This window comes from Lissotriton helveticus, chromosome 4_1, assembly GCF_964261635.1.
Source record: "Lissotriton helveticus chromosome 4_1, aLisHel1.1, whole genome shotgun sequence".
NCBI lineage: Eukaryota > Metazoa > Chordata > Amphibia > Caudata > Salamandridae > Lissotriton > Lissotriton helveticus.
In genome coordinates, this window is record NC_136063.1 from 2,082,864,587 (window position 1) to 2,082,889,655 (window position 25,069).

The 25,069-nt window shown below is 45.4% G+C and overlaps 1 long non-coding RNA gene across 1 annotated transcript in view; it reads left to right on the top strand.

Annotated features, from left to right (window-relative positions):
• The window catches only part of LOC144827796 (uncharacterized), a 32,212-nt gene extending 14,662 nt beyond the window's left edge, over window positions 1–17,550 (top strand). Inside the window, exons 2-3 of the long non-coding RNA XR_013610381.1 lie at window positions 16,388–16,628; window positions 16,907–17,550. This is a non-coding gene — a long non-coding RNA (uncharacterized LOC144827796). The remainder of the gene's footprint in view (window positions 1–16,387; window positions 16,629–16,906) is intronic.
• The last annotated feature ends 7,519 nt before the right edge of the window (window positions 17,551–25,069 follow it).

Sequence of the window (25,069 nt, forward strand, 5' to 3'; positions counted from 1 at the left end):
CATCATGGTGGGTCTTCCTCAGGACTAAAACAGACCAGAGGGCAGCCTTAGATGTATTCAATGAAAGACACATATGGTATGTCCAAAACGGTATCCATTAGTTATGTAACATGACATCCCAGACCCCAGCCGGGGTGCTCTCTCATAGCACTGGTGCACTTCAGCCAGCCTTGCCAATGCAGGTACCTTTAAACCATGGTGCAAAGGTGCCTGCATAACATGGAGAATTGTTTCTTTGCAGGAAGGGATACCTTCCTGGACAAAAGCAATCTCTCAATGAATTGTCCTCCTATGTGCGTTGCAGATTGCAGTACACATAGGAAGAGGAAATAACAAGGACAAAAAAGTATTTTTCGTCTCATTATACCATCCTCTTGGAGGTGTACCAATTTTCACTTGTGCTGCTTTGTAAATATATACCAGGCTTTTACGTCATGGATCCACCACAAAAGTAGTGCAACCATGATGCAAAATGTTAGTAAATCTGGCCCTAGGTTTGGCTAGACTCACACCTTCTCGGTACCAGGATATCGTTATGGGTGATAGTGTATGCCAGGAATCTGCTCACCATAAAAACAGGTGCATTACTTTCCAGTGTCATCTTAAGTGTTTTGGGGGTCAAGGGCAAAACGTACTTTCGGGGTCCCTTTATGGAACCAAAACCCTATGATGCCAAACGATATAGAATAATAATGAAGTAATGCAGATTACCAATAAGTCCATCAATTTAAGTGCTGACTGATAAGGCAGAAAGATATAAACATGCATACTTGTAGACCCGTTAGTGTAAACATAAGAACCAATTTCAGAACAACAGAGAGCTTGATGTCAAGACAGGCACTAAAGAAGATGTTGGGTATTTCAGAATCTTGAAACTCTGGATACATTAATGATTCAGTCCCTTTCTTGTTTGCTAACCAGCCTAGCAAACCCATTCAATAACTGACACTACTTTCCTGGAAGACTCACAAGAGGAACAGAATATGCTTTAGTTTGTATTTGTACTTTTGGCTGTTCAATTTCTGTACATGAAAAAATAAACTCTTTAAGTTGGGAAAATAATTCCCAGACACACAAATATTTAGTGAAACAGTTACTTATCCCTTGATTTTAGCAGTTGAAGATTGCAAAACATGGGGCATCTTTACAACGACTATTTTGTAAGATACTAATTTCTACGGACAGCAAGTATTGCATAATAACTCGAATGGCAGTAAAGAGAAGCCCATGCAATGCACGATAAGAAATAAATACTCTACATTTTTGGGGGTTTCCAAATAAGAGGAAAGTTAGCAATAGGTCCTACATTCAGAAGTCTATTTATGAAAGTCATGCAGCGCAGCAAGTCACCTTGTTGTGCTGCATGACAGGAAAAGGGCAGGAATGCACCATATTTAACGTACTATGGAACATTTACTTACTTTTCCTAGCACTGGCGCACAGTGTGCTGCGTAGAACCAATGCAGGCATGCTTGCACCATGCTGCACTGGCGCCTAGATTGTTAAGCAGGATTGTTTTTGTGCGTGTAGGTGCACCTTCCTTCACAAAAGCAAACCCCTGAGACCTTTTCCCCTTTCTATGCGTGCTGCATTATGCAGCACACATAGAGCAAAAAAAGAGGATAAATGAACATATTTCTCCTCGTTACTCCTCACTTGGGCAGGTGTAGCATTCCCAGGTCTACCACTTATGGTAAATCTGGCAATGCACCACCCATGGAACGCCTCCCTGGTAGAGAGTGATGCAGCTCAGCGGTTTGTGCTGAACTACTCTGAATTTATCAAGCCACCAAGGGCCACACAAGGTGGCCTTGCGTGGCTTGAAAAATCGCACTAAATGGCTGCTTCGCTCATTCAACCTATTGCATTTTGCAAAAGCGACACAACCCTTTAATAGATATGGCCTTCAGTTCTCTTAATTTTCATGTACACGCTTTAGACGTTTCTTGCTACCTCGGAAGGAATAATTAGTTGCGGCAAAAAGGTTTGTAATTGTTTAATTATGATAATTTCTATATAGTGATTCCAGCCATGCATAGGCCGGCATAGGTTTCTGCTGGTCATAGAGCAGCAATTGGGTTGTATTCAAGAATCTTTGAAACGTACCCTTAGAAATATCCATTTAGGGCAATCAATCATCCCAAAATGATGAATGCCTAGCAGTGCATGCCACAGAAACACATTATTGGCTACTAACATTGGTACTCACCATGCTTGACTCTGTTAACTGTGTGCTACTTAAAATTTCATGAATATAATTTGATTCCTTTCAATAAATTAAAAACGTGGCAGGGAAAGCGAAATTCTGCAAGCATGCCTCAGTGCTCTACAGGTGCAAAATGTGAGCTGCAAGCTGTGAGTCTGAGTGCCAACCATTCCAACTCAACCTTCCATCCACCTGAGATCCATAAATGAATGAATTGTAACCATTATTATCTAAATAGCTACCTAAAAACATGTTAACTCCTCATCCCTCTTCCTCTGCCCAGTCATGTTCAGACTAAGGTCCTGATTACAAGTTGTGTGATAATGCAACCACGTCAAAAAAACATCGAAATCACTTCTACTGAGTTGGCTGTCCGACCGCCCTATTGTGATGCATGCGCTCCCATAGACGAAAGACCGCTGCAGTGCCACCGCTAGTAAATCCTGACTGCATCTGCGGAAAGACAATAATAATAATAATAATAATAATAATAATAATAATACAGCCATTTATAAAGCGCAAACCAGCTACCTCCCAAAAGAGGTGTCTAGGCCATTGCGTCTGTTGGAAGGCGGACCACCAGTTACCATGCCGGCCCAATCACAATGTGCCTTACCGCCAACATGACTGTGGTGGGAAGGGAAGCATATAAGGCACAAACTTACATTTCGTCATCTTCACACATCCCATACCGCATTGGAGCCAGCCCTCAACATCCTGCTGCTTCTGCTTGATGACAACCAACACCATTGTCGACACAACTGTCAGTAAGCCATATACCTACCATTTTCCAATGACTCCTCAGCAAATAGTTTGTCCGGCATGGCCATGCAAATGTGTATGGGGTCCCTGGCCCAAACATGTCATGTGGTCCCTCGTTCCCAATAAATCAGAATGTATTAACCAAGCACTGCTTCATGATACCCTCTTTGGGAAGGTCACTGACACTGAACAGGCGCATTTCACCAATTTGAACATGTGTATAAAATTAAGAATTAGGGATATCCATGTTTGGTGTAACATAACGGCACCTCTCCATCAATATCCCAGCTATTTCCATGACACCCTCACATTTAACACTAACTAGGTCATGTTGTCGGATCAAAGATACTTCTAGATGGATGTGTCATGAAAGTTCAACACACCCTCTCTGCTAAACCTCTGTATTAGACTCTCACACATCACCCACATAGTAAGGTAAATGTGAAGGCAATGGGATGTCAAATACTCAGTGAGAGAAGCATACAAAAGTACCAATGTCAACATTTTCTGCAGAATAGACTTGCCATTACCAGGGAGATTCCTAAAAAGCTGGGCCATTTAGCCCCAGTCCACTTTGCACATGCCTCAAAACCTCTATGTTCACGGAACCTGTGGCATGAAGTATATTAGGGACCGCCATGCATATGAGGGAAATGTGCAAGTGCAAGTCAGGAAAGCAAACCCACCAGTAACAGCTTGTGTCACACACATCTATAAAGTAGGCATAAGCTAATCACCCTAAAAAGGACATGTCCATAAAAAAGTATAAATAGGTATGACTACTCACCACCCTCTATGTGTGGATAAACAAATACCTACCTTGCAGACATCAAATACATATTCAATCTGCATTATAGTGAAAAGTGCAAGCTGAATAATGATCACATTGTCCAAGACAAGCAGAAATACTTATCATAGGATATCAAAACCCAATGCAATGCCAGCCCCATTTGGGATTCATTCCACATATCCATCCTTGGAACAGTTACCCGTATCCTGTGTTACTCCAGTACTGGTTCAAAAGTCCGATTATACAAACTCCTTCAAGTGCATCAGCAATCAGGGTGAAACAAATACAACTGTAGTCACATATCACAAAGTATACGATAATATCAAATAGTTAGAAAAGTAATGGCAGGATTAATGTCTTCTAAACCAAACAAATTTTTTATTGCTGCAAAATCAAGTTATGGAGTTAACCATAGGCGAATGGCCTGTCCATGTCCACATTAGGGTGTTCAGCACCATACTATGCCCCTAAACTTGCCCTTCAAACCGCAGTCAAGGAACCTCCTCAAAAAGGTGTATCAATTTGGCATATCAGGCACCTCAATGATCTTATTAAGGAGGGGGATGTTTGGGTTTGTAAGGAGTGTCCTTGGATTGTGATGTTGGGACTTTGGAAGAGGAAGGGGCGGATGGGCGTTTAGGGGGTTAGGAGTCAGAAGGGGCGGAGTGCCATTTTGAAGGGGTTCATTTGGAAGTGGAAGGGGTGGATGGGTCAGGAATGGGGGTGAATTTGGAGTTGGAAGTGGTGGTCTTGGCTGTGGTAGGAGGAGGAAGCATCGTTGAATGGGTGGTAGGAGGTTTGGTAGGGGTGAGAGAAAGGGAAAATGAAGGGTCTTCGGTAGGGAACCTGGGAGGGTGTGTGTGAAGAAGTGGGAACTTGGAGGGAGAGGAAGTGACTTTGAGTGAATTGCTTGGGTCTGTTGCAGGTGCATGTGTGTTAGGCATATAAGCTGCTAGAATGGGTATGTATAGTTTATCTAGTGTATGTTTGGTGTTTGATTGTTTGTGTCTGAGTTCTTTAGGAAATTAGAATGTGGGTGGTGTGTCTATGGATGTTGCTGCAGTGAAAGTGCTGGGTATCGGTGTTGTGCATGGTGATGTTGTGCTTACTGTGGATGTCTGTGGATGTGCTGGTATGCGTGCATGTGGGTATGGGTGTGTCTGTGGTAGATGGGGATGTTCTGAGGGTGTGTGGTATGTGCATGTATGTCTGGTCTCCACTGTCCTGTGTGGGGATGTGATGGGTGAGTGGTGGGAGTATGTGGTTATTATGTTATCAGTGGTGTTTGCAATGGTGGTGGGGTTCCTGTGAGTATGGTGGTATGGACTTGTGTTGCCTTTTTTTCAGTTTGTACTTGTGTCTGGATGTGCTGTTTAGGTCTGAATAGGTGTGTGCATGCAAATGTCTGTGTGTTCTTTGAACAGCGTTGGGAATAGGGTATGGGTGGGCAAGAGTCAAGGTGACAATCACAAGTTTGGGGAGGATAGGAGGTTATGGGCAGTGAGAAGGTCATTGCCTGAAAGGAACTAAGTAGGCGAGACATGGCACAGTGAATGCTTTTCAGGTAGGCAACCAGATGGCTGCTTGAACCTGGATGGCATTTATAAATGTAGTCTGACCCACAGAGAGGTTTCTCAGAAGGTCAATAGCCTCCTCACTGAGCATAGCAGTGGGAGAGGGGCAGGTGCTGGGGTGCATGGAGTGAAGGAGACAGGCCCCCTCTTATGGGACACGGCATGGCCAACTGGGCGGGGAGCAACTGAGAGCGTGGAGCTGGAACGTTAGTTGGCGGACAAGGAAGATGCTGGTAGATCTCCTGTGGAGTCCACCAGCACCCGGGAGTGTCCACTGGAGGCTGACACTGATGACTCAGATGAACTTGAGCTTGCCTATTCCGTGGCACTCAATGCACACTCTCGGCCACTGGTCCCTCTTTGTTGGAAGTACCAGAACCAGAACTACTGTGGCCAGCTGCTTCCCAGTAGATGTTAGCCCTGGATGGAAATCAGTTTATTGCATCTGTGGTAACACATCTGGCAATGAGATGTTAATACAAAACATTTAAAGGTGCACAGATGACACCAGCTCCAAGTATTAAAACATTGGCTACAACATTAGCCTGAACACATGAATGCATGGTATATAACCTGTAAACAGTTGCTTACAGTGATGTCATGACCCCACACAGCTACAAGACTATAAATGAAGTTAACTCCAGTTCATCCAGATGTATCTACTGGAATTGGTCACCACTTTCTACACTTTGGTCCATTTGGGTTATCAGTTAACAAATGCCCACACCATAAGTTTTCACATTGACCTGAGGACATCTCCATTCCAACTTTGGATTGTCTGCCCACTCCATACATTCTTACCATTTGCCAGAGATCATTTGCCATTCAAGGCTCATGTGTCCCACTGACTGTCTGTGACATCAATATGCAGTATAAGTTTGTTCCTAGGGTGTTAGAATATTACAGTCGCTATCATGTCATTCATAGCATCACCATTTGAACATTTCCATAGAAGTATGCGTAATGGATCAGGGTATGTGTCACACACTCACCAATGGGTACACAGTCCTGGCTGTGTTAAACATTCAATGTTTAATTAACACAATTAACTCACAAAATAATCTCGGTGGTCTAGACACACATGTATGCCTGATTGACTCAGACATCAACCTACGAATGCAGTTGCAATATGTGGAACACATGAATACTGATGACACAATTACAAGAACAGGTTCACAGGCCCACATGTATGCCACGGTACTGATTGCACCAGTTATGTAGGAACACTTATGTTATCGTACATGCCCAACCTATCAATGGGAAGTGTTGTTCAGTCACTGCATCAAAGGTTCATGTCATACTATGTTACATGTGAAAGGCATACCATCACATGACACACAGTAGGGAGTGAGCATCACTCATTCCACAATGTAGACAATTGACCTGGTCGGGGAATCGGTTAACTGGGTTATTCAACAGCATAAGATGAATCATTACTTGGGTCAGACATGTGACAGCCCATGTCAGTCATATTAAAGGATAGGTGACTGGCCACTGCTGTATAGCAGGTTGATACAGACAATAGGCAAAGGACATCATTATTCACCTACCATCAGACTTACACATGTGGGTGCTCCTATTGTGCAGTTGAATTTGGGTCTGCTTCAGTTCAGATGGTGACAATCATGCCTGTGAGCTGAAAAAGAATATTTATTTAAACCACTTGTTCAACATTGGTTATGACTTACCCCCTTATTGCTGCTGTTCGACCATCAGCTGCCCATCAAGCCTGGGATAGGCTACCACAGATATGCAGGCCTTAGGAGGGCTTAGGATGCAGCAGGTACCCCGCACACATTGGCAGGGCAGCCCCAGCTGGACCTCAATAACCTTCTGGGTCCTGCATCTCAGGTCATCCCACTTTTTGCGGCAATAGACACTACGTTTCGTGTAGACCTCCAGGATCCATGCCTTCTGTACGATGGCCTACAAATTGTCATGCTTCTGATGTGCGTTGACCTGCATAGATACAAGAGAGGAAGCACACATTTTGTAAGTGAAATTGAATGTACATCAGTTTTAATGTCACAACAGGGTATTACATCTGCTTCAAGCTGACACCAATAGTGACCACGAAACATGTGTATATTATACATGCTGAGATATAAAAACACCACAATACACACTCTGGTATTAATCTGCTGAATACCATTATCCCTGTAAAATCACAAATGTACCCCACTCACATGAAGTACCCCAGGGGAGAGCTACATGTACTGTGATGTCATCTACAATGAAACCCGACAAAACCTTGTGGGGTTTAGAAAGCTGCACAACATTAGGCAACATTTGATATGCATCTGTAAAGGCAGATACATTAACTTTAGGCCTACAGTACCTAGAGACTTGTATCAGGGTATGGCCCACAGACTTTCACTCATCCCACTATGACTGCCCTGTCATATGTTTCAGTGGGAGGCTGATCACTGGGGTGGTGTGGAGATGTCTACTCCTTGATGGTACACAAACATACAGCTTATTGAGCATGTGTGCCATGTACTAGCTTCACAGGACACCTTTTGTAATATGTGAGACTGTCACTGTGATGACATCAACATACCATATTAAGTCCACCCAGGCTTGGTTGAATGTATGGGAGCTGCTGATTGACCTAACCAACATTACATCTTAATTAAGCAATGATTTGGATTGTGAGTGTGTAAACGTTTAATTGGAACTGTACTGTGTAAGCATACATTGTTGCATATTGTTAACAGATAACTGGTAGTAATGAGCCTGTGTTTGTAAAATTGTACACTTTGAACACTATCTGCCGAGTACAGGAGTATCAGGTAAAGGTGTTAGCTAACTCATCATTCAAAAGCTTTTGCATGTAAGACCAAACAGGGATAGGGTTGGGGTGGGCACAACTCAATTTGTCATCACACATAAAAAAAGATGACTACATCCCAAAATGATGAATGCCTAGCAGTGCATGCCACAGAAACACATTATTGGCTACTAACATTGGTACTAGCCATGCTTGACTCTGTTAACTGTGTGCTACTTAGAATTTCATGAATATAATTTGATTCCTTTCAATAAATTAAAAACGTGGCAGGGAAAGCGAAATTCTGCAAGCGTGCCTCAGTGCTCTACAGGTGCAAAATGTGAGCTGCAAGCTGTGAGTCTGAGTGCCAACCATTCCAACTCAACCTTCCATCCACCTGAGATCCATAAATGAATGAATTGTAACCATTATTATCTAAATAGCTACCTAAAAACATGTTAACTCCTCATCCCTCTTCCTCTGCCCAGTCATGTTCAGACTAAGGTCCTGATTACAAGTTGTGTGATAATGCAACCACGTCAAAACAACATCGAAATCACTTCTACTGAGTTGGCTGTCCGACCGCCCTATTGTGATGCATGCGCTCCCATAGACGAAAGACCGCTGCAGTGCCACCGCTAGTAAATCCTGACTGCATCTGCGGAAAGACAATAATAATAATAATAATAATAATAATAATACAGCCATTTATAAAGCGCAAACCAGCTACCTCCCAAAAGAGGTGTCTAGGCCATTGCGTCTGTTGGAAGGCGGACCACCAGTTACCATGCCGGCCCAATCACAATGTGCCTTACCGCCAACATGACTGTGGTGGGAAGGGAAGCATATAAGGCACAAACTTATATTTCGTCATCTTCACACATCCCATACCGCATTGGAGCCAGCCCTCAACATCCTGCTGCTTCTGCTTGATGACAACCAACACCATTGTCGACACAACTGTCAGTAAGCCATATACCTACCATTTTCCAATGACTCCTCAGCAAATAGTTTGTCCGGCATGGCCATGCAAATGTGTATGGGGTCCCTGGCCCAAACATGTCATGTGGTCCCTCGTTCCCAATAAATCAGAATGTATAAACCAAGCACTGCTTCATGATACCCTCTTTGGGAAGGTCACTGACACTGGACAGGCGCATTTCACCAATTTGAACATGTGTATAAAATTAAGAATTAGGGATATCCATGTTTGGTGTAACATAACAGCACCTCTCCATCAATATCCCAGCTATTTCCATGACACCCTCACATTTAACACTTACTAGGTCATGTTGTCAGATCAAAGATACTTCTAGATGGATGTGTCATGAAAGTTCAACACACCCTCTCTGCTAAACCTCTGTATTAGACTCTCACACATCACCCACATAGTAAGGTAAATGTGAAGGCAATGGGATGTCAAATACTCAGTGAGAGAAGCATACAAAAGTAACAATGTCAACATTTTCTGCAGAATAGACTTGCCATTACCAGGGAGATTCCTAAAAAGCTGGGCCATTTAGCCCCAGTCCACTTTGCATATGCCTCAAAACCTCTATGTTCACGGAACCTGTGGCATGAAGTATATTAGGGACCGCCATGCATATGAGGGAAATGTGCAAGTGCAAGTCAGGAAAGCAAACCCAGCAGTAACAGCTTGTGTCACACACATCTATAAAGTAGGCATAAGCTAATCACCCTAAAAAGGACATGTCCTTAAAAAAGTATAAATAGGTATGACTACTCACCACCCTCTATGTGTGGATAAACAAATACCTACCTTGCAGACATCAAATACATATTCAATCTGCATTATAGTGAAAAGTGCAAGCTAAATAATGATCACATTGTCCAAGACAAGCAGAAATACTTATCATAGGATATCAAAACCCAATGCAATGCCAGCCCCATTTGGGATTCATTCCACATATACATCCTTGGAACAGTTACCCGTATCCTGTGTTACTCCAGTACTGGTTCAAAAGTCCGATTATACAAACTCCTTCAAGTGCATCAGGGTGAAACAAATACAACTGTAGTCACATATCACAAAATATACGATAATATCAAATAGTTAGAAAAGTAATGGCAGGATTAATGTCTTCTAACCCAAACAAATTTTTTATTGCTCCAAAATCAAGTTATGGAGTTAACCATAGGCGAATGGCCTGTCCATGTCCACATTAGGGGGTTCAGCACCATACTATGCCCCTAAACCTGCCCTTCAAACCGCAGTCAAGGAACCTCCTCAAAAAAGGTGCATCAATTTGGCATATCAGGCACCTCAATGATCTTATTAAGGAGGGGGATGTTTGGGTTTGTAAGGAGTGTCCTTGGATTGTGATGTTGGGACTTTGGAAGAGGAAGGGGCGGATGGGCGTTTAGGGGGTTAGGAGTCAGAAGGGGCGGAGTGCCATTTTGAAGGGGTTCATTTGGAAGTGGAAGGGGTGGATGGGTCAGGAATGGGGGTGAATTAGGAGTTGGAAGTGGTGGTCTTGGCTGTGGTAGGAGGAGGAAGCATCTTTGAATGGGTGGTAGGAGGTTTGGTAGGGGTGAGAGAAAGGGAAAATGAAGGGTCTTTGGTAGGGAACCTGGGAGGGTGTGTGTGAAGAAGTGGGAACTTGGAGGGAGAGGAAGTGACTTTGAGTGAATTGCTTGGGTCTGTTGCAGGTGCATGTGTGTTAGGCATATAAGCTGCTAGAATGGGTATGTATAGTTTATCTAGTGTATGTTTGGTGTTTGATTGTTTGCGTCTGAGTTCTTTAGGAAATTAGAATGTGGGTGGTGTGTCTATGGATGTTGCTGCAGTGAAAGTGCTGGGTATCGGTGTTGTGCATGGAGATGTTGTGCTTACTGTGGATGTCTGTGGATGTGCTGGGATGCGTGCATGTGGGTATGGGTGTGTCTGTGGTAGATGGGGATGTTCTGAGGGTGTGTGGTATGTGCATGTATGTCTGGTCTCCACTGTCCTGTGTGGGGATGTGATGGGTGAGTGGTGGGAGTATGTGGTTATTATGTTACCAGTGGTGTTTGCAATGGTGGTGGGGTTCCTGTGAGTATGGTGGTACTTGCTGTGTCTCCATGATTGGACTTGTGTTGCCTTTTTTCAGTTTGTACTTGTGTCTGGATGTGCTGTTTAGGTCTGAATAGGTGTGTGCATGCAAATGTCTGTGTGTTCTTTGAACAGCGTTGGGAATAGGGTATGGGTGGGTAAGAGTCAAGGTGACAATCACAAGTTTGGGGAGGATAGGAGGTTATGGGCAGTGAGAAGGTCATTGCCTGAAAGGAACTAAGTAGGCGAGACATGGCACAGTGAATGCTTTTCAGGTAGGCAACCAGATGGCTGCTTGAACCTGGATGGCATTTATAAATGTAGTCTGACCCACAGAGAGGTTTCTCAGAAGGTCAATAGCCTCCTCACTGAGCATAGCAGTGGGAGAGGGGCAGGTGCTGGGGTGCATGGAGTGAAGGAGACAGGCCCCCTCTTATGGGACACGGCATGGCCAACTGGGCGGGGAGCAACTGAGAGCGTGGAGCTGGAACGTTAGTTGGCGGACAAGGAAGATGCTGGTAGATCTCCTGTGGAGTCCACCAGCACCCGGGAGTGTCCACTGGAGGCTGACACTGATGACTCAGATGAACTTGAGCTTGCCTATTCCGTGGCACTCAATGCACACTCTCGGCCACTGGTCCCTCTTTGTTGGAAGTACCAGAACCAGAACTACTGTGGCCAGCTGCTTCCCAGTAGATGTTAGCCCTGGATGGAAATCAGTTTATTGCATCTGTGATAACACATCTGGCAATGAGATGTTAATACAAAACATTTAAAGGTGCACAGATGACACCAGCTCCAAGTATTAAAACATTGGCTACAACATTAGCCTGAACACATGAATGCATGGTATATAACCTGTAAACAGTTGCTTACAGTGATGTCATGACCCCACTCAGCTACAAGACTATAAGTGAAGTTAACTCCAGTTCATCCAGATGTATCTACTGGAATTGGTCACCACTTTCTACACTTTGGTCCATTTGGGTTATCAGTTAACAAATGCCCACACCATAAGTTTTCACATTGACCTGAGGACATCTCCATTCCAACTTTGGATTGTCTGCCCACTCCATACATTCTTACCATTTGCCAGAGATAATTTGCCATTCAAGGCTCATGTGTCCCACTGACTATCTGTGACATCAATATGCAGTATAAGTTTGTTCCTAGGGTGTTAGAATATTACAGTCGCTATCATGTCATTCATAGCATCACCATTTGAACATTTCCATAGAAGTATGAGTAATGGATCAGGGTATGTGTCACACACTCACCAATGGGTACACAGTCCTGGCTGTGTTAAACATTCAATGTTTAATTAACACAATTAACTCACAAAATAATCTCGGTGGTCTAGACACACATATATGCCAGATTGACTCAGACATCAGCCTACGAATGCAGTTGCAATATGTGGAACACATGAATACTGATGACACAATTACAAGAACAGGTTCACAGGCCCACATGTATGCCACGGTACTGATTGCACCAGTTATGTAGGAACACTTATGTTATCGTACATGCCCAACCTATCAATGGGAAGTGTTGTTCAGTCACTGCATCAAAGGTTCATGTCATACTATGTCACATGTGAAAGGCATACCATCACATGACACACAGTAGGGAGTGAGCATCACTCATTCCACAATGTAGACAATTGACCTGGTCGGGGAATCGGTTAACTGGGTTATTCAACAGCATAAGATGAATCATTACTTGGGTCAGACATGTGACAGCCCATGTCAGTCATATTAAAGGATAGGTGACTGGCCACTGCTGTGTAGCAGGTTGATACAGACAATAGGCAAAGGACATCATTATTCACCTACCATCAGACTTACACATGTGGGTGCTCCTATTGTGCAGTTGAATTTGGGTCTGCTTCAGTTCAGATGGTGACAATCATGCCTGTGAGCTGAAAAATAATATTTAAACCACTTGTTCAACATTGGTTATGACTTACCCCCTTATTGCTGCTGTTCGACCATCAGCTGCCCATCAAGCCTGGGATAGGCTACCACAGATATGCAGGCCATAGGAGGGCTTAGGATGCAGCAGGTACCCCGCACACATTGGCAGGGCAGCCCCAGCTGGACCTGAATAACCTTCTGGGTCCTGCATCTCAGGTCATCCCACTTTTTGCGGCAATAGACACTACGTTTCGTGTAGACCTCCAGGATCCATGCCTTCTGTACGATGGCCTACAAATTGTCATGCTTCTGATGTGCGTTGACCTGCATAGATACAAGAGAGGAAGCACACATTTTGTAAGTGAAATTGAATGTACATCAGTTTTAATGTCACAACAGGGTATTACATCTGCTTCAAGCTGACACCAATAGTGACCACACAACATGTGTATATTATAAATGCAGAGATATAAAAACACCACAATACACACTCTGGTATTAATCTGCTGAATACCATTATCCCTGTAAAATCACAAATGTACCCCACTCACATGAAGTACCCCAGGGGAGAGCTACATGTACTGTGATGTCATCTACAATGAAACCCGACAAAACCTTGTGGGGTTTAGAAAGCTGCACAACATTAGGCAACATTTGATATGCATCTGTAAAGGCAGATACATTAACTTTAGGCCTACAGTACCTAGAGACTTGTATCAGGGTATGGCCCACAGACTTTCACTCATCCCACTATGACTGCCCTGTCATGTGTTTCAGTGGGAGGCTGATCACTGGGGTGGTGTGGAGATGTCTACTCCTTGATGGTACACAAACATACAGCTTATTGAGCATGTGTGCCATGTACTAGCTTCACAGGACACCTTTTGTAATATGTGAGACTGTCACTGTGATGACATCAACATACCATATTAAGTCCACCCAGGCTTGGTTGAATGTATGGTAGCTGCTGATTGACCTAACCAACATTACATCTTAATTAAGCAATGATTTGGATTGTGAGTGTGTAAACGTTTAATTGGAACTGTACTGTGTAAGCATACATTGTTGCATATTGTTAACAGATAACTGGTAGTAATGAGCCTGTGTTTGTAAAATTGTACACTTTGAACACTATCTGCCGAGTACAGGAGTATCAGGTAAAGGTGTTAGCTAACTCATCATTCAAAAGCTTTTGCATGTAAGACCAAACAGGGATAGGGTTGGGGTGGGCACAACTCAATTTGTCATCACACATAAAAAAAGATGACTACATAGACATTACTCTTGGCATCAGTTGTAGTGCCTCAGACATGCAGCCCAAGTCTGGGACATCCTTCTGACTGGCCACAGCTCATTGTCAGGTCTTGCTCTCTGCAGGCTGAGCATACAGGTGTCTCATGTCCAGCATATTACCAACATATCCCAATTGCAAAGGTCAATTGTGGACATCCAATAAACAAACACACTGCTGGGTGACACCCAGAAAGGGTCTGTGATATATTTCTACCTCCAAGACAACATTTTGAGAGCCAACATTTAGCCAGAGTGATGTGTGTGGCTAGACACATTGCTAACATCATCCTTCTATTGCTCTAGCCAGAGTACATGCAGTACTCATGCTGCTAAGGATATGCACATGTTTTCATATTTGGCATCATCAGAGTTGTACAAACACGACTGGAATCTGGTGGTCAACAACCTATAGTAAGAAAAGGCAAAACAATTGCAAATGCTGAATATGCAATAACCTAAACTTGTGTTCCATCTAATAACTACTTATTCAAATAAACTCCTACAACTAAGGAAAGTGACTATAGGATTTCCAACAACGGCCCTTTGTGGCCAGTGTCATCATCTGGAATTCCTGCTTTCCTACCAAAGCACCTCATAATCAAGCAGAGTGCCTCTGTGGATTACATGACATATTAGATAGGCAGCAGTAACCAAATTGTTCACCAAGTTAGGCAGGTACCGCCTACGATCAAATGTACAAAGCAGTCAATGAAAAAGAAGGAGTGCAGTGCAAAGAGTGTGAACATTTTAAAAGGATATGGAAGCAAACAACCACTTGTATTCCCATATTGCTTTCAAACCTATTAAAAATGGTGCAGGAGCGGCTTGTACCAAATGTGCCGCTGTTCTAATCAGTCTACTAGTTTCAGCCTAATAGGGCAATTTGCCCATGCTTTTTTCAGGACCTTGTCATATTCAAGCTACTGCAAATAGTGAATATATATTTATTGATTAAACAAGTACTTCCATACAGGCAGGGTGATCTTCCAACAAAATTCTATGGTTACATAAGATTAAGGTTACTCTATCGGACATGGGCCTTAACCACGTATGGCTGGACCCCGAAGGAATTCTTTCCCCTCAAAATTGGAGTTCAAAGCCCTATACAGGGAGTTGGTTTTGCAGAAGTCCTTTTCCCAGGTGAATGGAAATTCCTTAACAGGCCTCTTTATGGATAATAACATGGAATATAGATTGGAGGCCTATTGGGACACCATCACCAGTTTTGGGGACAGGAAGCTCTATTACCAATTTAGAGTGGGAAGCCTCCCTATAAAACCGTTCACCAAAAACTGGGGGACTCACTTAGATTTATATTGCTATACTTGCCCATGTGTGGAGTGGAAGAGACCTTTCCCACATCCTCTTTGTGTGCCCTGCTTATAAAGCACCTCGCAGAAAATGGCTTAAGCCACCTTATGCACAAATGGGAACAAGATCCTCTCAACTGGCTTTGCGTATTCTAAAGTCTGACACCAGCGAAGTCATAGTTGTTGCTATGGCAAAATTCTGTAGCTGGACTTGGGCCATAAGAAAGATTACAATGCAGGGCATTATGTAACCATATATATATTTTAATACTCTTTTGCCATCTTGTAAAAGGTGTTTCTGAACTCCGGTGTCTTTCTCCAACTTAAATATGTTAATATATGCCTATATTCTGGTGACTAATTTTGCCACATCTAATTGAGGTTTCATTCTCATAGTATGATTTTATTTATTTTTGATGATAAAAGTCCCCCTATATGTATTTGGAACTGGACATGTAAATGGATTTTAATGAGTTCTATCTTTTTATATTTTTATATGTTTTATTAAGACAAATTTGGTTTTAATGCTGTTTTGTACATGTGTCTTTTATGATTGTTCATAATCGAATAAAGACTAACTGACTGACTGACTCCTAAGATGTTGCATATGTTTAGTAAATAGTTCACCAGTTATGTTGTGTCACATTATTTTTTTATTGAAATTGCAAATGTTACTGTGACCATTGTACTGATATATTGTCATTTCACACATAGGTACCTTGGGAGAGGGAGGAGAAGGCAGCTTCCAGAGTACTGCCTAATTCCAGGCCTACTGAACATGGAAGAAAGGGATGTAATTAAAAGGTTTTGACTGAAAAAGTAAGCAATCTGCGATTTATGGAGGTCACAGTGAGCCACTGGGTGAGGACAATGAAGTGCCAAATGTAGATGATAGTGGTGATGAAGAAGGAGGGGACATGCATCAGGATCTCATCAACAACTTCTTCTCCTGGCTGTAAGTATTTCCTGACCTTACATTACTGTGACTGTTACAACACCTCTTGTTGTGATGATGAGATAAGTATGTTAAGCTAAAATAGAAGGAAAGGCAGGTTTTGGGAACTAGTAGACAAAGGTGTATTTTAAATAAGGTTTTGACACATGGGACTTTAGTTACTGTAGCATTGTTTATCCCAGATTTCTGGCCAAGACTGTGTTTTCCAGATACTGGCTATGTGAAGTATTGTATATGTATTGTTTGTAATCTACTCTTTATGTTATCTTCTGTTGTAGATACCTTCACCTTGTCAAGTTGATTTTGATATTTCTGAGTTGTGAAATCTACAGGCCTATGCTGCTGTTTGGAAGTGCAAGGGTGACATGGATTGTTCCTGGGACAGACACATACAGACTTTGGGTGTACCAATCCTGTACCAAGACAGCTTGCACAGTGGTTGGATGGGTGTTCTGAGGAGTCCATTGGACGTGTTTCGTGTTATGTGCTGGACTTATTGCAATATTATGTCATCATAATCTCTATCCACATGTGGTGGAGCCTATTCATGCCCAGGTCCCTTCACATTGCCTATTTGTTTGGATGTTGGGTCTTGTAAGTGCGGGGGGCAGAAGTGCAGGGCCTGGTTGTCTGCTGTTGGTCCTTCCTCTGGCAAGGGCTCCTTTTATATGGTTGCAGCAGATGTTGAGGGGCCTGATGGTGGAGCACCATAGAAAGAGGTGGATGGTGGTGGAAAAGAACTGGCCAGAGTTGTGTTAATGTCCAGCAGCACCCCAATGAGGGAGCCCATCTTAGAGTTGTGGGCTACAAACTTCACATGTATGTCCCTCTGCACCTGCTTCATCTTCCTGATTTCAGTGAGTATCTGGTCCATCTTGTCTTTGGCCTGATAGTATGCTCCCAAGACATGGTCAATGTTAGACTGGGTGTGAGTGGCCCCAGTGGCCTCACTCTGCTCGGCCAGAGATGCCCTCTTATGAGCTCTACCTTCACAAACCTGTGCCCTTTGCGTAGGTCGTGATACCCCACTGAATCCTGGGTCTTCTTTTGTAGGGGTGGTAACAGTGACATTAGTAGCCAGGACTAGGGTGCAAATGATGAGAGACACTGTGGCAGGTACGCATGTTGTGGGCCTACTCATGGCTGAATTGTTGCAGCTGTGGGAGAGGTGTTGTGGGCCTAGTGACACTCACTGTTGCCGTGTCCCCAGCCTGAAGAGATGGACCAAACTCCGTTCTCTAGATCAAGATGCCCAGGACTGTCCTCATCACTGTTGGCTTAATCCAGGCTTGTAGTATGGGTCTCTTCAATGGCAAGGCTGTGGCCACTTGTTCTGGACGATAGACCAGTTGGTAAAGGGAGAACATTGTTATTGTAGGCCGTGTTGTATCTACCTCCAAATTTTGTGAAGGTGAAAAGTTATAGGTTAGGATTAATGTGTTGATAGATTTCAGTGGTAATGAAGATGTTAAGCAGACCATTTCAGATACCATACACATGTATTTCTGATGCACAGCTCATACAGCTCATATCCTGAGTTGTAGTCAGTTACATTAGTAATTATAAATGAGAGCTATAAATAATTCAATCCAACACAGTCGAGCTCTGACATGTGATTTAACCATTTAACCAACTCGGTTGAGTTTATACCATTAGTGATCATCTGAGCAGTGGAGAGTGAAAGGTTCATCTGCCACTTTAAATATTTTGATTTGGGTTCATGGCTTCTTCTGTTGGGCAAGCATACTTGTTGTGAGGTCACTCATTCCATCAATTGTTTCAGTTGCTGAGGCAATGGCTACATACAGGACAGTATAGTGACCTGACTCTGATGCTAATATTTTGCTAATTGGATATTAGGGAAATATGTGTAAATTAGATTGTTAACAGCTGGCTTGTGAACAGAGAGGAGATTTAGGTGTCATGCCAGTGCATAAAGTGTCACTTACCCAACCCTGCTCCTCCAGGTATTTCATGTAAGCCATCAGTGTATAGAATGGCCAGGACATTCTCCTCACAGGGGAAAAAATGTACGGGTATGCTGGGAGGACCACTACCATTCCTCTGGTCCTCCAGGTGTTGCTTGGAGGCCAGGTTACGCAACTTCAACCTCGGGTCATTCCACCTATTCCTAATTTCTCCCTCTCTGCGTCACATGGTAGCTACAGCATTCACTTTGTGGATTACTCTGTCCCACATTTCTCTTTTCTGAGTGATAGTAGTATTTTGGACTTGTGCTCCAAACAGATGTGGCTCTTCTCTAATTACTTCATCTACCATGACAGACAACTCTTGCCAGAAAATATTGAATTTTATGTCTGAGCATTATCAAAAAAGGAAAGAATTTACAGGACAACACACAGGAGAACAAGCATTTGAAATGCAATAGGTCTTGTATTTAGGCGAGTTTAAGCTATTGACATTGTAAATGACAATGCCTATTATTTTTGTTTTTAAAACATATGTAAAAGGCATTGTCATTTACAATGCTAATAGCTTAAACTCGTGTAAATTTTATTTATTTATTTATTTACTGTGTCTTATATAGCGCGCGGCTACCCCAACGGGGTGTCCCGGCCCTTCTGAAAGGTCAAAAATCTTACTCCTTTAGGGGATCAGCAGAAAAGGAAGGGTTTTTTGGGGTTTTTTTGGGTTAAAAACTTTTATTGAGCAATCAGATAAAAAGTACAGAGATGGGCCTACAACCACACGGGCTGGCCGCTAATTCGCAAAGCACGTATCATGCAGTAAACATTAATCTCCGTGGCCAGGCCCAAATCACAAGTTAAATATTGCACAAAGCATATGACAGGACACAACAGTTTTTGTCTTAAACATTAAAATAACAAACCAAAACAAGGCGAATGTAACAATCACGTCAGCCCAGATGACAGAGGGGAAGTACACTAATCAGGAAGATAAAAGTAAATCAATGAGACTCGGCAAGGCCGGGGGGGGGGGGGGCAGCAGGGAGGACAGGAAAATCTTAAAAAGAGAATGAAAGATTTCGGGAACGTCAGCCTAGGGAGACAGGGTAACATCGGATGTGTCAACCAAGGGAGGGGTACAAATGTCTCCACGATATGCATTCCACTGACCCCAAATTTTAGTCCACGCCCTGGGTCTGCCCCTAGCCACATAGACGGTCTTCTCTCGAAACATGGACCAGTCCATGTTATCCTCCCACACCGAAACGTCCGGAGGTCTGGATGCGCCCCAGAGTTGCGCAATGTCCCGCTTCGCGACCATGTACCCCAAGGTTGCCCATCTGGTCTGGGCCACAGAATAATCGGTGGGTTCCCACACGTTCAACAGGCATCGTCGGGCCTCAGGCCGCAGGGCAACACCAGTCACGACAGTCATCACATCAAGTACATCAATCCAGTAGGCCGCTACCAACGGGCATTCCCAAAGTATATGCATAAATGTAGCACTCATCCCACAGCCACGCTTACATAAGCCATCCGGGGAAAAACCCATTACAACCAGGCGCGGGCCAGTTACATACACGCGGTGGAGGATCTTAAGTTGCACCAAACGAAGACGGGCGGGAATGGCTACCTCCTTAGGAGAAGAGAGTGCTGACTGCCAATCCTCGTCATCTAATTCCAATCCGTCACCGACCCACAGCTCCCGAAGGCGGACCAACAGGTCGGCGCGACTATGGATCAATTTTTTATAAATAAGGGAGATAGTACTATCAGGCAGGTGTCCATCTAGTATACGATCTTCAAGGGGGGAAGACTCGGGCAGGGTCACACCAGGAGTTAGAACTGAGGTCAGGGCATGCCGGACCTGCAGATACCGAAAAAACTCTCTATCACTCAAGTCGTATTCTGCCTTAAGGGTCTGGAATGACTTCACGCTACCTTTCGCACAGACATCACCCACCTTACATATCCCAATCATATCCCAGCGGTCGAATACCTTAGTAGACCAGAGACACCCCAAACGTTCAGAGGCATAAAGCGGCGTCGCCAGTGTCAGTCGATTCTCCCAGCCCAAACTCACATGCGCGGCGCGCCACACAGTGACTGCGATCCTGGACGGGCCCACAAGATGGCGCCCGGCCGATCTAGAATAAAGTGCTCTATTAAAGTCCCCCCCCGGCAGCTGGAGTCTATCCATCTCAAAGGCCGGATCCCGACCCGGGGAATACATCGCGTGGTTGATGGCAGACAGCTGGGCAGCCCAGTAATATCTCTTGATGTCGGGGAGCGCCATGCCCCCGTCATACCAAGGGATGGTGAGTTTCGCAAGGGCAATACGTGGACGCCCGTCCCAGATCAGTTGTCTTTGAAGACTCTCGATCTCTCGGAAATAGGTAGCGGGAATGTCGTCATAAGAATTCTGAAGTGCGTAGAGGAACCGCGGCAAGGACATCATTTTAAAAAGGGCTGCCCTGCCCAGAGGAGACAGGGGCAGCTTACGCCAACGGGCCACATCTAGTCGCAGTCTAAGAAGCGGGGGGAGGAGATTGCGCTCGAATCGGAGTGAGGAGTCCAGCGTAATAAAGATCCCCAAATACTGGAAGCCAGACTGGACCACCTGGATAGGAAATCTGTCCGGCAATGGGGGCAAAACACCCGAAAGGACATACACGCAGGACTTAGCCCAATTAATAACTAGGCCCGAGTTAGCCCCAAACGAGGTAAGAACATCAAATAAAACATTTAGAGATTTACGTGGGGAAGTAAGATACAAAAGAATGTCATCCGCGTAAAGTGAGACGCGGTCCTCAAAGTCCGGTGACCAACGGATCCCCTTGAGTGAAGGCTCCCATCGAAGCCACGCAGCTAACGGTTCCAGGGCGAGCGCAAAAAGCAACGGAGACAAGGGGCAACCCTGACGGGTCCCCCTACCAAGGCAGAAGGGGACAGAAACTCTACCGTTCACCACTACCTGCGCTAAGGGTTCAGCGTATAACAACTTCACCCAACCGATAAACTCAGGACCAAATTTTTCAAGAGCAGCCCAAAGATAGGGCCACTCCACTGCGTCAAAAGCCATCGAGGCATCCAACGAGGCCAAAATGGCCGGTTCCGTCAGAAGCCCCGCCCTCGCAACAGCACCGTGGAGACGACGTAGGTTAAGAGCCGTGTTGCGATGTGGGATAAATCCGGATTGATCCGGATGAACCAAGTCACTAATGACCGTCAAGAGGCGGGTCACCAGGAGCTTAGCCAGGACCTTGGGCTCAACGTTTAACAAGGAAATGGGCCTATAAGACGAACAAAGGTCCCGCGGTTTACCGTCCTTGGGAATTACGACTATCGTAGCCAGACGCTGATCATACGGGAGAACACCCCGTTCCCGGGACTCCAAAAACATGTCGCGAAGATAGTGCGCCACCTTATCAGGACATAGCTTGTACAGTTCAATTGGCAACCCGTTCGGGCCCAAGGCTTTGCCCGAACGGAGTGAGCGAATGGCAGTAGCTATCTCGTCAGTAATAAAAGGGGACTCCAACGATTTACAGTCTAAATCGGAGACACTGGGCAAAGCTATATCGCGCAACAGAAGGCGAGAGTCAGCAACATCCCGCCCAGACACAGGGGTATAAACCACACGAAAATACTCAGCAAAACATGCAACTATTCCAATCGGGTCCGTCACTCTCACACCATTCGAGGATTGAATCACGGGCACCACACGATTCGCCCTCTCCTTCTTATCCAACCACGCCAATAATTTGCCCGCCTTGTCCCCCACATCATACAGACGGCCCTGTTGCTCCCGGAACATCTGTTTGGCCGCATCCGTGACCAAAGACTTATAAGCAAATTGTTTCAGACCCAGGGCATGGAGTTTATCAGATGTGACTTCCGACTCTAAGGCAGCCTCCCTTTCAGCAATCTCCCTCTCGAGGTCTACCACCTCCCGATCCCTCGCCCTCTTGGATTCAACAATAAGGGAAAGGGCCTGTCCACGAATCACTGTCTTAAAGGCCTCCCACAGGGATATCGCAGAGGAGACGGATCCCTCGTTGTCCAAAAAATAGGCGTCCAAAGACTTAGTCAAAAGGCTGCGGGTCTCGGGGGAGGTAAGGTACCATGGGTTGATAGGAGCAACCCGGCCCGCCGCCTCTACCCCCATCTCAAAACAAAGCCAGAGCAGAGAATGATCGGAAATGCCCCGGGGGAGGTGTCTAATCTCACGCACCGCCGGCGACTGGGCCGCAGGCATCAGGAAATAATCCAGTCTAGACAAACTCCCATGGGCCCCAGAGTGGAAAGTGTATTGAAGCTGAGTAGGATGCATAAGCCTCCAGCAATCCACCAAACCAAACGTGTCCAGAAACCCACCCAGCCACTGTTGGGCCGAAGGGGTGTCCCTAGGGGGGTGGCGATCGTGTAGACCGGAGAACACAGAATTAAAATCACCTACAATGAAGAGAGTACTATTAGGGAGGTCCAACAAAACACGGCCCAAATCGGAAAAGGTAGAAGTCTGCAGGCCGGGGGGGACATAAACTGCAAATAAGGAGAGGGTACGACCCTCATAACGACCCACGAGGACAGCATATCGCCCCCGATCATCAAGGATCACATCATCAATAGCTAGGGAGAGGGAAGCCCGAACAAGGATACCCACCCCCCTGGAACCCGTGGTAAACCCCGAATGTGCGGCAAGGCGATAGCCCCACCTATTCATCGCACGACAAGTATTGCCCACCAAATGAGTCTCCTGCAGAAAAACAATATCTGGAGATAAACGTCGTAAACATTTCAACACCACACTCCGCTTAATACGATCCCCCAGACCATTAACATTCCACGAAACAAACCTCAACCCGCTACCCCCCATCCCACACAGCAACGCCGAAACCCCTCCTCCATGAGCATGACATAAAAACCATCAGTAGCAAGATAAAGTCGCCTTGAAAACATAACACACAAACATCGAACTTCCCAACCACCCACCCCCCAACAATCAAGAAAACACCCCCCCACCCTGCACCCCTGTAAAATGCTAAAAAGCCACCCCAACATGCAGTGTGCCTGTCGCCCAAGAACCCCCATTCTACAAAAAGACCCCGGAGGAGGAAAGGCTCTGGCCCACCCGCCACCCCGATCAAGACAGATGACGAGGAAAACACACAAACAGTAGAGGCACTTAGGCATAAAATCCCGGAAGAGTTTACTCTATACGAGGGCCCAGGAGTAGACGAAGTGTTCAGCTCTCCACACCACCCTCAGCACCACCCGGGTGGGCGTCGGACTCAGTCGCAGGAGGTCGGCCAGGCAGAGAGTCCAGCCAGTCGTTCACAGAATCTGGCCGATCAAAGAAAAAGGTTCGGTCATTGTACTCCACTCGCAGCCTGGTCGGAAACAGCATAGCGTAGCGTAACTCCATGTCCCGAAGACGCTTCTTGACACCACGGAAGCCCATACGCTGTTTCTGGACCTGTTGAGAAAAGTCCGGATAAAAGTTCACTGTGGCGTTCTCAAAGGCCACCGGGCCCTTCACACGTGATGCTTGCAGGATAGCGTCCCGATCCCTATAATGGAAGAGTTTCGCAAGAATAGGCCTCGGCGGGGCACCTGGCTTACCCTGGCCCCCCGGAACTCGATGGGCAAGCTCTACTGCGAAAAATTTACTCAGTCCAGACGGAGAGAGATAGTTTTGGATCAGGTCCTCAACCAGGAGATCAACAGAGTGAGGTTCTGGATTCTCCGGAACGCCAACCACGCGCACATTACAGCGACGTGCCCTGTTCTCAAAGTCCTCCAGGCGCCGGGTCATGAAATCGTTCACCCTATGGAGATTACCAATCTCCGTCTGTATCTCCGAGATGTCCGTCGTGAGGCTGGATGACTTGAGATCCAATGATTTCACCTTCTCATTGGTTTTCGATAGGTCGGCTCGAATCAAGTTCACATCAATGGCCACGGTGTCGATTTTGTGGGCCAAGGCCTCGTATTGTTGGCCTATCGTCTCCCTCATGCCAGAAATGGCGCCCATGATGTCCTGCAAGGACGGCTCCGTTGACACGTCCACGATGTGGTCAGCAGCACTTGGACCGGGCAGGGCGGCTCCGGGGGACCCCTTCGAGTGGGTGTAACAGTCCATAACGTTAGACTGGACCGGGCCCCCGCGCAGGGGTGTCTTGGTCTTCCGTGTCTCTCGGTCCCTTCTGCCCGCCATATTGGAAACTGCGTCACAAAGAGATTCACCAGGCTCGATGAAATGGGCACAGGAAAATAAGGCTTCGGGATCAAAGAGCCGCCAAAAGGGTACCACCAGGATAGAGCCAATCAGATAGGAGAATAAGCCAGCCAAAGGCCCGATAGCCGTCTTGTGCCCCGGACCCAGCCCAGGCCAGACTCCCCTGCCAGATGTCTCAGTCTGAGGCAGAATCGAAACCGAAACTTAAGAGGGGGACCCACAAGTCCAATCCCCCTGCCGCTGTTGTTCAACTCCAAGACGGCCACAGAGCC